Source organism: Pseudophryne corroboree, chromosome 1, assembly GCF_028390025.1.
Source record: "Pseudophryne corroboree isolate aPseCor3 chromosome 1, aPseCor3.hap2, whole genome shotgun sequence".
Classification (NCBI taxonomy): Eukaryota; Metazoa; Chordata; class Amphibia; order Anura; family Myobatrachidae; genus Pseudophryne; species Pseudophryne corroboree.
The window spans coordinates 378,437,743-378,451,030 of NC_086444.1; the positions used below are offsets into that span (position 1 = coordinate 378,437,743).

General features: G+C 45.8%; 1 protein-coding gene and 1 pseudogene across 6 annotated transcripts in view; both read left to right on the forward strand.

The window, feature by feature from the left end:
• CIT (citron rho-interacting serine/threonine kinase) overlaps positions 1-13,288 on the forward strand; it is a 541,532-nt gene that overhangs the window by 504,217 nt on the left and 24,027 nt on the right. The window lies entirely within an intron of this gene.
• Positions 12,459-12,577, forward strand: LOC134946676 (5S ribosomal RNA; annotated as a pseudogene).

Sequence of the window (13,288 nt, forward strand, 5' to 3'; positions counted from 1 at the left end):
GCCAGAATATACAGAAAAACGGGAGATAAGGCCGCCGAAAAGGGGGCGGAGCCTATCTCCTCAGCACACAGGCGCCATTTTCCCTCACAGCTCAGTTGGAGGGAAGCTCCCTGGCTCTTCCCTGCAGTCACTACACTACAGAAAGGGTTAAAAAAAGAGAGGGGGGCACTAATTAGGCGCAGTATTAAAACATACAGCAGCTATAAGGGGAAAAACACTTATATAAGGTTATCCCTGTATATATATATAGCGCTCTGGTGTGTGCTGGCATACTCTCCCTCTGTCTCCCCAAAGGGCTAGTGGGGTCCTGTCCTCTATCAGAGCATTCCCTGTGTGTGTGCTGTGTGTCGGTACGTTTGTGTCGACATGTATGAGGAGAAAAATGATGTGGAGACGGAGCAGAGTGTCTGTAACAGTGATGTCACCACCTAGGGGGTCGACACCTGAGTGGATGTACTGTTGAAAATTACGTGACAGTGTCAGCTCTGTATAAAAAAAACAGTGGTTGACATGAGACAGCCGGCTACTCAGCTTGTGCCTGTCCAGACGTCTCATAGGCCGTCAGGGGCTCTAAAGCGCCCGTTACCTCAGATGGCAGATACAGACGCCGACACGGATACTGACTCCTGTGTCGACGGTGAAGAGACAACCGTGATTTCCAGTAGGGCCACACGTTACATGATTGAGACAATGGAAAATGTTTTATACATTTCTGATAATACGAGTACCACCAAAAAGGGGTATTATGTTCGGTGAGGGAAAAACTACCTGTAGTTTTCCTGAATCTGAGAAATAAAATGAGGTGTGTGATGATGCGTGGGTTTCCCCCCGATAACAATTGATAATTTCTTAAAAAGTATTGGTGTATACCCTTTCCCGCCAGAGGTTAGGGTGCGTTGGGAAACACCCCCTAGGGGGGATAAGGCACTCACACGCTTGTAAGAACAAGGGCTCTACCCTCTCATGAGATGGCCGCCCTTAAGGATCCTGCTAATAGAAAGCAGGAGGGTATCCAAAAATGTATTCACACACATACTGGTGTTATACTGCGACCAGCAATCGCCTCAGCCTGGAGGTGCAGTGCTGGGTTGGCATGGTCGGATTCCCTGACTGGAAATATTGATATCCTAGATAAGGATAGTATATTATTGCCTATAGAGCATTTAAAAGATGCATTTCTATATATGCATGATGCACAGCGGAATATTTGCCGACTGGCATCAAGTATAAGTGCGTTGTCCAATTCTACCAGTAAAATGGTCAGGTGATGCGGATTCCAAACGGCATTTGGAAGTATTGCCTTTGAAAAGGGACATTTGGGGTCGGTCTTTTAGACCTGGTGGCCACGGCAACAACTGGGAAATCCACGTTTGTACCCCAGGTCGCCTCTCAAAATAAGACGCCGTATTATCAGGCGCAGTCCTTTGTTGGCAAGCGGACAAAAGGTTCCTCTTTTCTGCTCGTGACAGAGGGAGAGGAAAAAGGCTGAAGAGATTAGCCAGTTCCCAGGAACAGAAACCCTTTCCCGCCTCTGCCAAGCCCTCAGTATGACGCTAGGGCCTTACAAGCTCAGGCACGGTGGGGGCCCGTTCTCAATGAATTTCAGTGCGCAGTGGGCTCACTCGCAAGTAGACCCCTGGATCCTTCAGGTAATATCTCAAGGGTACATATTGGAATTCGAGACGTCTCCCCCTCGCCGTTTCCAAAAGTCGGCTTTACCGACGTCTCCCTCTGACAGGGAGGCAGTTTTGGAAGCCATTCACAAGCTGTATTCCCAGCAGGTGATAATCAAGGTACCCCTCCTGCAACAGGGAACGGGGTATTATTCCACACTATTGTGGTACCGAAGCCAGACGGCTCGGTGAGACCGATTCTAAAATCTAAAATCTTTGAACACTTACATACAGAGGTTCAAATTCAAGATTGAGTCACTCAGAGCAGTGATTGCGAACCTGGAAGAAGGGGACTACATGATGTCTCGGACATCAAGGATGCTTACCTTCATGTCAAAATTTACCCTTCTCACCAAGGGTACCTCAGGTTATGTTACAGAACTGTCACTATCAGTTCAGACGCTGCCGTAGGGATGGTCCACGGCACCCCGGGTCTTTACCAAGGTAATGGCCGAAATGATATCCCTTCGAAGGAAGGGAATTTTAGTTATCCCTTACTTGGACGATTCCCTGATAAGGGTAATATCCAGGGAACAGTTGGAAGTCGGTGTAGCACTATCTCAGGTAGTGTTGCGGCAGCACGATTGGATTCTCAATATTCCAAAATCGCAGCTGGTTCCGACGACTTGTCTTCTGTTTCCTAGGGATGTTCCTGGACACAGTCCAGAAAAAAGGTGTTTCTCCCGGAAGAGAAAGCCAGGGAGTTATCCGAGCTAGTCAGGAACCTCCTAAAACCGAACCAAGTCTCAGTGCATCAATGCACAAGGGTTCTGGGTAAAAATGGTGGCTTCCTACGAAGCAATCCCATTCGTTAGATTCCACGCAAGAACTTTCCAGTGGAACCTACTGGACAAATGGTCCGGGTCGCATTTTCAGATGCATCAGCGGATAACCCTGTCACCAAGGACAAGGGTATCCATCCTGTGGTGGTTGCAGAGTGCTCATCTTCTAGAGGGCCGCAGATTCGGCATTCAGGACTGGGTCCTGGTGACCACGGATGCCAGCCTGCGAGGCTGGGGAGCAGTCACACAGGGAAGGAATAGCCAGGGCTTAGGGTCAAGCCTGGATACATCACTTCACATAAATATCCTGAAGCTAAGGGCCATTTACAATGCTCTAAGCTTAGCAAGACCTCTGCTTCAAGGTCAGCCGGTGTTGATCCAGTCGGACAACATCATGGCAGTCACCCACGTAAACAGACAGGGTGGCACAAGAAGCAGGAGGGCAATGGCAGAAGCTGCAGGGATTCTTCGCTGGGCGGAAAATCATGTGATAGCACTGTCAACAGTATTCATTCCGGGAGTGCACAACTGGGAAGCAGACTTCCTCAGCACGACCTCCACCCGGGAGAGTGGGGACTTCACCCAGAAGTCGTCCACATGATTAAAAAACTCGACAGGTATTGCGCCAGGTCAAGAGACCCTCAGGCAATAGTTGTAGACGCTCTGGTAACACCGTGGGTGTACCAGTCAGTGTATGTGTTCCCTCCTCTGCCTCTCATACCCAAGGTACTGAGATTGATAAGATGGAGAGGAGAAAGCACTATATTCGTGGCTCCGGATTGGCCAAGAAGGACTTGGTAACCGGAACTTCAAGAGATGCTTACGGAGGATCCGTGGCCTCTACCTCTAAGAAGGGACCTGCTCCAGCAAGGACCCTGTCTGTTCCAAGACTTACCGCGGCTGCGTTTGACGGCATGCCGGTTGAACACCGGATCCTGAAGGAAAAAAGGCATTCCGGATGAAGTCATCCATATCCTGATCTAAAGCCAGGAAGGATGTAACCGCAAAAACATTATTACCGCAATTGGCGAAAATATGTTGCGTAGTGCGAGGCCAGTAAGGCCCGACGGAGGAAATTCAACTGGGTCGATTCCTACATTTCCTGCAAACAGGAGTGTCTATGGGCCTGAAATTGGGGTCCATTAAGGTTCAGATTTCGGCCCTGTCAATTTTCTTCCAAAAAAGAACTAGCTTCAGTCCCTGAAGTTTAGACGTTTGTAAAAGGGGTACTGCATATACAGCCTCCTTTTGTGCCTCCAGTGGCAATTTGGGATCTCAATGTAGTTTGGGTTCCAAAAGTCACATTGGTTTGAACCACTTAAATCTGTGGAGTTAAAATATCTCACATGGAAAGTGGTCATGCTGTTGGCCCTGGCCTGGGCCAGGCGCGTGTCAGAATTGGCGGCTTTATCCTGTAAAAGCCCTTATCTGATTTTCCATTCGGACAGGGCGGAATTGAGGACTCGTCCTCAGTTTCTCCCTAAGGTGGTTCCAGCGTTTTCACCTGAACCAACCTATTGTGGTGCCTGCGGCTACTAGGGACTTGGAGGAATCCAAGTTGCTGGATGTTGTCAGGGCCCTGAAAATATTTCCAGGACGGCTGGAGTCAGGAAATCTGACTCGCTGTTTATCCTGTATGCACCCAACAAGCTGGGTGCTCCTGCTTCTAAGCAGACTATTGCTCGTTGGATTTGTAGTACAATTCAGCTTGCACATTCTGTGGCAGGCCTGCCACAGCTAAAATCTGTAAAAGCCCGTTCCACAAGGAAAGTGGGCTCATCTTGGGCGGCTGCCCGAGGGGTCTCGGCTTTACAACTTTGCCGAGCAGCTACTTGGTCAGGGGCAAACACGTTTGCAAAATTCTACAAATTTGATACCCTGGCTGAGGAGGACCTGGAGTTCTCTCATTCGGTGCTGCAGAGTCATCGGCACTCTCCCGCCCGTTTGGGAGCTTTGGTATAATCCCCATGGTCCTTACGGAGTCCCCAGCATCCACTTAGGACGTTAGAGAAAATAAGAATTTACTTACCGATAATTCTATTTCTCATAGTCCGTAGTGGATGCTGGGCGCCCATCCCAAGTGCGGATTGTCTGCAATACTTGTACATAGTTATTGTACAAAAATCGGGTTATTATTGTTGGGAGCCATCTTTTCAGAGGCTCCTCTGTTATCATACTGTTAACTGGGTTCAGATCACAAGTTATACGGTGTGATTGGTGTGGCTGGTATGAGTCTTACCCGGGATTCAAAATCCTTCCTTATTGTGTACGCTCGTCCGGGCACAGTATCCTAACTGAGGCTTGGAGGAGGGTCATAGGGGGAGGAGCCAGTGCACACCAGATAGTCCTAAAGCTTTCTTTAGATGTGCCCAGTCTCCTGCGGAGCCGCTGTTCCCCATGGTCCTTACGGAGTCCCCAGCATCCACTACGGACTATGAGAAATAGAATTATCGGTAAGTAAATTCTTATTTTATATGTATATGTATGGTACGGTTCCATGGGGCCTGTAGCTCGAGCACAGACATGTTAGTATTTGTGGGGGAGTGTTCTTAAAATTATATGTGTATACTTCCCTCGGACCCCTCGGGGTCGCAAGAATGTTATTTTGCCTGGTTGCTACTCCCTGCTGTCGACGAATACTAGGTTTTCTGTCGACTATAAGTTTTCCTGTTAGATCCACAACTGGGGGATTCAGTACATGGTCATACACATTCAGAACACACAGGCGGCACTCCATGGTCTTGTCAAATAAATCTTTATTAGAAATTACAGCATGGTGCAAAAGCAGCAACGTTTCAAGACCATTACGGTCTTTTTATCAGGCTGTGCATCATAAATGGTGATACAAATAACTAAACAGTGTTAAAGTGTGCTTACCTGTGTTAAATACCTGTGTATGTGCAGCGTGCGGTGTCTCTTGGAGGCCCGGGACTCCGAGAGACACCGCACGCTGCACATACACAGGTATTTAACACAGGTAAGCACACTTTAACACTGTTTAGTTATTTGTATCACCATTTATGATGCACAGCCTGATAAAAAGACCGTAATGGTCTTGAAACGTTGCTGCTTTTGCACCATGCTGTAATTTCTAATACAGATTTATTTGACAAGACCACGGAGTGCCGCCTGTGTTTTCTTCTGCAAGGCTCTGCATAGGACTTGGGAAGGATTCTTTTCTATATGCTAATAGAGGAGGGCACCCTGGCATAATTATCTTTATTCATCCTGAGTGCCGGATAATGCACACCTCTATATATATATATATATATACATATATATATATATATTATGATATGTGTATATGTGTATTACATTATGTATATTCATATTAAGATTTCTAATGAATGCTGAAGTAAAAGTATTCCTTCTCATGTGCTGGTCGCTCTGTTGATAAAGCTCTAGGTCGGCCGTGACGAGTTGGTCTCAGATCCTCACAAGGAGTCCGAATGTTTATTCTTTTCCCGCTGCGGATAGAATACTGTGAAAGTCAACTCCTGGTCGACCCAGGGCCCAGTCACAAAGGATCGTACACAGGAAGCTAAGTGATATTTTATTTCTATGCTTTGGAGTTATTTGCATTACATGCACATGGGGGAGTGTTTATATTCGGAAAGACATCCGATAGAATTACCCTAAAGAGAGAGGTGATGTGTCTTATGTTGATTCTTCTCTATAACTTTGCGGCAGGCTGCAGTGTGACTGCAGGAGGTGTGGCCGGGGGAATGCTGTGGCTGACTCCGAGAGATATGGGAATGTTTCCCTGGGACGGTGTACCGCTGTTTGGGGAGGCCTCAGTTCAGTCAATCTCGGCGGATACCACTGGTAAGTCTAACTTCGTGAGTTAGAGTCCCTCGCAATGGTTGGTGACGCATTCTGTTGTGGGATGCAGTCATTTTAACCGGTTCGATACCGTTCTTTTTTCCTTTCGGTGCAGATTGTGGAAGGTGAAAAGGTAAGAGTTCTGCAGCCTTGTCAGGTTCGCAGAAGCGGATGTCGTTTTCTGTTTCTATCACATCCACCGCATGTCGCTGGGTCTATCTGGCTGGAGCCCACTCCGGTGGGCACTCGTCTACTACTCTTCAGTCAGTCCGGGAATGGACTTGGACCTGTGAGTTAATTATAGAATTCAAAGGGGGACATACTGGCGTTTACAGATAGTTTCCCTCACTGATTTTTCAAATAGATCTTGCCGTGTCCCCTCTGGAAGGGGAGGTAGTACGCGACGCCATACCAGAGTTGCGTCAGGTTCAGGGCATTGTCCTGCTGTCCCTGTTAAAAAAACAAAAAAAAAACAAAAGGAAAAACAAAGATTTCTCCTTACGAAGTTGAACTACAGGATGGAATCTCTCAGGCCAGGGAGCTCCAGCACGTAAAAGTAGAAAGGGGTTTAAATGCGTTTTTCTCCGCATTCAGCTTACCTGGGTTGATATCCAGGATTGTCTTTGCCATTTCACCGGAGTGATGGCGGTAGGATGGTATTCTTTCAATAGTGAGAGCCATTGTTATTCGGTACTGGGACACTCTCCTAATTAAGGCGAGGTCAAGACACAAGTGCAAATCCTCGTTTCTCTCTGACTGTTCTTCAACACAGGGGTAGGCTGTTATTCCCAACGGCGCAGACGTCGGAGGTGGGCATCAGAGTAGATACTGAACGGTTGAGGTTCTGTGTGTTCCTGTGGAAAGAGGTCTGAGGATCCGGAGTCGGATCAGATTTGCTGTGACAATCCATCAATACGTTCCGTTGATGAAGAAGATGGGTGCGGCCTAAGAGGCCTTTTCGGTGAGCAGGTCAAATGCCAGAGTGGTTTTCACGGGGCCAGTTGGAAATGTGGTCCTGGTCTCACCTGCACATACGACGGAATATAATCCTAATGGCCAGGATATCGCTCCTGTGGTGTTTGCTCAGTTCACACCTCCTAGAGGGACGAAGGTTCGGAATCCAGGATGAGATCCTGGTGTCCATGCATGCAGATCTCCGAGACTGGGGAGCAATCCTTGCAAGGGAAGTATTTCCAGAGGAAAAGGTCAAGCTGGGAAGCTTGTCTGCAATAAGCTTTCTTGAATTAAGAGCTATTTTCAATGAACATATGCTTCGTGATCTGCCCGTGTTAATTCTGTCGGACGACTTGACAGCAGTGGTGTAAGTAAGCCGCTAGGGCGGAACAAGGAGCAACGCGGCTATGGCAGATGCCGAAAAAGTTTTCCGCTGGGTGGAAAGACTGGTAAACGCTATATTAGCAGTCTTCTTTCCGGATATGAAAGACGGAGAAATAGATTCCTCTGCAGACGCGATCTCCATCCGGGAGACATACAGTCGTCATCAAGAAGTTTTCACTGAAGCGACAAGTCTTGGAGGAGTGCCTCAATTGGACATGTTGGCATCTCGTCTCAACGAGAGATTTCAGGGATATTGTTCCAGGCCAGGGGACACTCAAGCTCTAGCAGTGGACGTCCTCAGGACACCTTGGGTGTTTTCAGTCGGTCTATGTGTCCCCTCCGTTTTCACTCTACTTAAGGTGATAAACGTAAGAAGGACAAAGGTTCAAACGATCCTCATTGTTCCGGTCTAAACAAGGAGGGCTTGGTATCCAGTTCTTCAAGATTTACTCATAGAAGATCCCTGGCCTCTTCCTCTACATGAGGAACTGTTACAGCAAGATCCGGGCGTGTATCAAGACTTACCGCGGCTGCGTTTGACGGCGTGGTGGTTGAACGCCATATCCTAGCCAGAAAGGGTATTCCCAGTGAAGTCGGTTCCACACTTCTTCAGGCTAGAAGAGAAGTAACGGCAAAGCCTTACCACCGTGTTTGGAGAAAATATGTGTCTTGGTGTGAATCCAAGAAGGCTACTACGGAAGATTTCAGCTGGGTCGTTCTTCTCCATTCTTTGCAAGCAGGTGTGGGTGCAGGCCTAAAGTTAGGCTCCATTTAAGTGCGGTTTTGGTCTTATAAATTTTCTTTCAAGAAAGAATTGGCAACCTTTCCGGAAGTGCGGACGTTTGTGGAAGGAGTACTGCACATCCAACCTCCATTTGTGCCCCCATTGGCACCGTGGGACCTTGACGTGGTGTTGCGTTTTCTTGTGTCACAATGATTGGGACCTTTATGAAAGGTTGTGTTAAAATTTCTCTCTTGGGGAGAGATCATATTTTTGGCTTTGGCGTCCGCAAGGCGGATGTCGTAAGTAGCGGCTGGGTCTCACAAGAGCCCCTGTTTCATCTTCCAGGTGGATAGATCAGAATTGAGAACTCGGATAATAGTACTGCAAAAAGTGGCCTCGGTGTTTCGCAGAAACCAGCCTATTTGATGCCTGTGGTTACTTAAGCATTGGCTGATTCAAGGTCTCTCGATGTAGTCAGGACTTTGAATATTTATGTCGCCACTTTGGCTCAGATTGGAGAAACAGAAGCTCTGTTTGTCCGGTATGCTCCCAGCGTGATTGGGGCGCCTGCGTCTCTGCAGTCTGTTACACGCTAGATCTGTGATGCGATTCGGCGTGCTCGTTCTACGGCTGGATTGCCGTTACCGAAGTCGGTGGTGACCCATTCTACTAGGAAGATGGGCTCTTCTTGGTCGGATGCCCGAGGAGTCTCGGCAGTTCAACTTTGCAGAGCGGATACTTGAACGGGTTCAAACACTTTTGCTAAGCTCTACAAGTTTGATACCCTGGCTGATGGGGACCTCATGTTTGCTCAATCGGTCCTGCAGAGTTGTCTGCACTCTCCCGCCCGGTCTGGAGCTTTGGTATAAACCCCATGGTCCTTATGGAGTCCCCAGCATCCTCAAGGATGTATGAGAAAATAGGATTTTAATACCTACAGGTAAATCCTTTTCTCTTAGTCCATAGAGGATGCTGGGCGCCCGTCCCAGTGCATACTGTGTCTGCAGTTATTGGTTATGGTTACACTCTTGTGGTGTTTCTTTTCTGTCAGGCTGTTGCTGACGTTGTGCATGCAATGGCATGTGGTGTCTTATTATTGGTTGTGTTACTTATTCTCTCAGCATGTGGCTGTGTATTGTTCATGCCGTTGGCTGGTATTCTATTGAATGCCTCGTTCTGCGGTATCTTCGTGGTGTGAGCTGGTATGACACTCACCGTGTTTAAACAATAAATTCTTTCCTCGAAATGTCCATCTCCCTGGGCACAGTTTTCTAACTGAGGTCTGGAGGAGGGGCATAGAGGGAGGAGCCAGTTCACACCCATTCAAAGTCTTATAGTGTGCCCATGTCTCCTGCGGATCCCGTCTATACCCCATGGTCCTTACGGAGTCCCCAGCATCCTCTATGGACTAAGAGAAAAGGATTTACCGGTAGATATTAAAATCCTATTTTTTTTTCTTCTTGACACTTAATTAATTTAAAAAAAAAATTTTTTTTTTTAGAACATTCATATATTAAAGAACCTTACATTCAATAGAATTATGCATACAGGAAAAGACCTGTTTCCATAACTAACTCTCGGGGCATCTGACACGCAAATTCGTAGCACAGTACTGTACTGTTTAATGTACATTCCCTCTGGCCCTCTCTAGTCCTTTCCCCCAACCAAAGTGACTGTAGTATCAGCCCTTCATTTACATACTGTGTTGGCAATTTATTGTCTGTAAGCTGGCCTCTTTGTCTGAAAAGATCAGTCTCTCAGGGGAGGGGGGTTAACCAGCGGAGTTCAGAGATGGTTTTGAAAATATTCATTCTCTACTGGGACCCCCCAAAAAAGTTACTAATAAATCAGTAAATAGAAAATAGTGTATACAGACGCAAACGAGCATGTTAAAGCAATGGTCCATTGACGTTAGGTTAATGTGAGCTATTAAATTAAAATGGGCGTAAAGCTTAATATCTCCGGTTCTGGGGCTCCAATCAGCTCAGAACCGGGTTGGTATGGAAGGGGAGACAATTACCTACCAGAGGATACTGACCCGACAAGTGTCGGAACCAATAATGATTCTGAATTAACGGGCCCATTATAGTCTATGGGAAAATGGGTACACTTTGCGCCCCGATATCTCTGGTTCTTGAGACCGGTGCCATACTAAAGGCCACTAGTTTGTGAGACACTGCAAAGGAAAACGGCAAGCAACTGTGTGTCGGGACCCTCCAATTGTCCGCCCAGCTTGCATGGGGTGCGGGGTTTCTGGCTAGATAGAAAATACTGTACAGAGACGCTAAGCACGGTGTTATGGCATCCAGGAACTTAGGGAAGAGCTTTTATCTCTCCCCATTATACTTATAAAGATAACACTTGCCGCTGTAACCTTTAGAGCAGAGTACGTTACAAGCTGTTCATGCTACTTAGTACTCAAATAGAAAATTTTCATCCCTAGCTCTACTTCTGCGAACTGTTTTGGCATTTATGCAACTACTATTGGCAAAATCCCCACTCTCAGTTAACCTCTCTCCCCCCCCCCCCCCCACACACACACACACACAAACTTTTGCACCAGGCGCATAGAGTTTGGATAGTGGCAACAAAGATTCTGAAAGAGTCTGCAGTTAAAACTTGCTCTCCACTGCGGGAAAACTCTGCTATTTCAGACATTTGTCATCTTGAAGGGAACTCTTTATGGCTCTCATGGAGTTGATGCTAGGGGTCATATATTATATCAGAATGGGATTTTACACTCAGTTGTGTACCTATAGCGTTCCATCTCACCTGTTGTTTCGCTATGTGCAGCTCTTGGCATGCTTTCTCTGCACAGGTTATCTTGTCAGTTGAGGATTGGATGTTTATGATGGGGTCCCTACGGTTGGCTACTGTGTATGGCATATATCAACAAATTCAGCTATACCTTCTTCATCAGGTTTATTGGATCCATCAGGCTTCGAGGTTTTTATATGGTTGACTTCTAATTCCTATCCTAAATGTTGAGCCCCTGCTGCTGGTTTCAGACATTTTCTTTGGTTCTATCCTCCGGTCGCCTCATTGTGGGCTTGTTTGTGTTAAAAGCTAAAGTGTATACATGGATAAGGATACTCCTGTTTGACTCTTGTATTTGTCTCTTTGGTCTTGGCCTAGCAGATTCCCTGAATTCCTGCTTAACTACAGTGTATAACGTCAGTTTTAGTTAGTCTGTATTACCCGGACTTGGATGGCTCCATGTGACCCCCCCTTTTCTTCCTGAGTGGTCCTAGTTGATGGCATAATCTTTCATGAATGCTTTATATATCTCAATAGACAGTGTCCTATTAAATTTTTTAGAGTCTGGGCTCTCTGGCAGTCGACTAGGTATGTTGTTAATTCTGAACAAGCCCACCTAAAGGTGAAATGGTCCACTTGGATTGTGGGGATAGTGGGACTGCGCAGCCCACACCCACTGAAGGGGTATATCGGTCCAGTAAGCGCCCATTTGGGCTTCAATTTTTTATACATATTATTTATGTGCTTACTTCCATAGTCAGTTGCTGCTTTGCAGTATTTAAAACAGTGAGATACTAGGTATGTGTTTATCTCTACTATCAATCGCTATTTTTCAGTACCTTTAACAATTGTTGCTTTGTAGTATTTAAAACAATGAGATACTAGGTATGTGCTTATTTCTATTATCAATCGCTATTTTTCAGCACCTTAAACACTGAGGAATGGTTATCAACCACCTTGATTCAATTTAAGAATCTTCATACTTTTTCTTTTTTTTTTCCTTCTGGTGTGATAGTTGATTTGCTGTCTAGGCACAATTATTTATGAACCAAATTTGGGACTAATGGACTAATATCTGTGCAACAGGTGCAAGAATTATATTGTGAAATAGTGGTCTTTGAACCTTGTCAAGTTATCCCCATTAAAGTTCCCTTAGTTTATTTATCTCTATAAAGCTATCTCTTGAACTTAGTGACCTTTACGCCTTATCCATTCCTACGGGCTTCTCTAGCCTACACTAATTCTATATTTTGGTATTTTACCTTAATACTTCTCTGAGTCTATCACGTGCTCTCTCATCCATTAATTTGGACAGCAGAAGCATGTTTTCTCTATAAGGTAGTAATACTCTCTCATTCAGCAGATTACTGCCATACTCCACAGGATATGCCCAATCTCATCTGATCTTGGAAGCTAATCTATGGAAGGCCTGGGTAGTAATTGGCTGGGAGACCAGCAATGAACACCTGGTGCAGTAAACAATTAAGCTGAACAGTAGAAATAAGACATCTACCGACTATTATCCTTCTCTTCTGGTAATTATCTCCTCTCTAATCTTCCCTGTATCACATGGTTGTAAAACATTGCTACCTCTCTCCCGTAATGTGTTTGGAGCGAGGGGGGCCTTGTATTAAAAACCCCTAGGCCCTTGTCAGGTGCAAGAGGCTAAAAACTGCTGAATTAAATGCCTTTTGGTGACACTAACCTGTCTTATCATACTATTTATACACAGGTTTACCCAGACAACACATTATTGAATTAAAATATTTTTCACCAAGGCGTTTTATCATTACCGATTACAATTATTGTCACTTGTGTTATCAATTAAGTTTATGATGTGTAAGCATGTAAGCAATACCCTTGCTTATTTTTGTTCTTGAGTCACAATATTTTAGAAAATTAATTAAAAGTTAAGTTTATTGTCTAGGATTTTTTATAAGAGTGCCCCAACACAGAGTCTTTCTTTCCTCCCTGTTTTGCTCATGTATATCTACTGACTCTGGGAGCACCACCGACATTTAATCATCACACTTTGTGAAAACAATGAGTAAAGTCAGTAACAGACTATTATCCATTAGTGGTTTCTGTCTGACACCATAACCTGTTGCGGAACTCTCTCTTTTGTATCAAGCATGTTCTTAATCCTCCCTCGCCTGACTCTTTATGGACTATTCTTGTTCAGGCTATGAGGG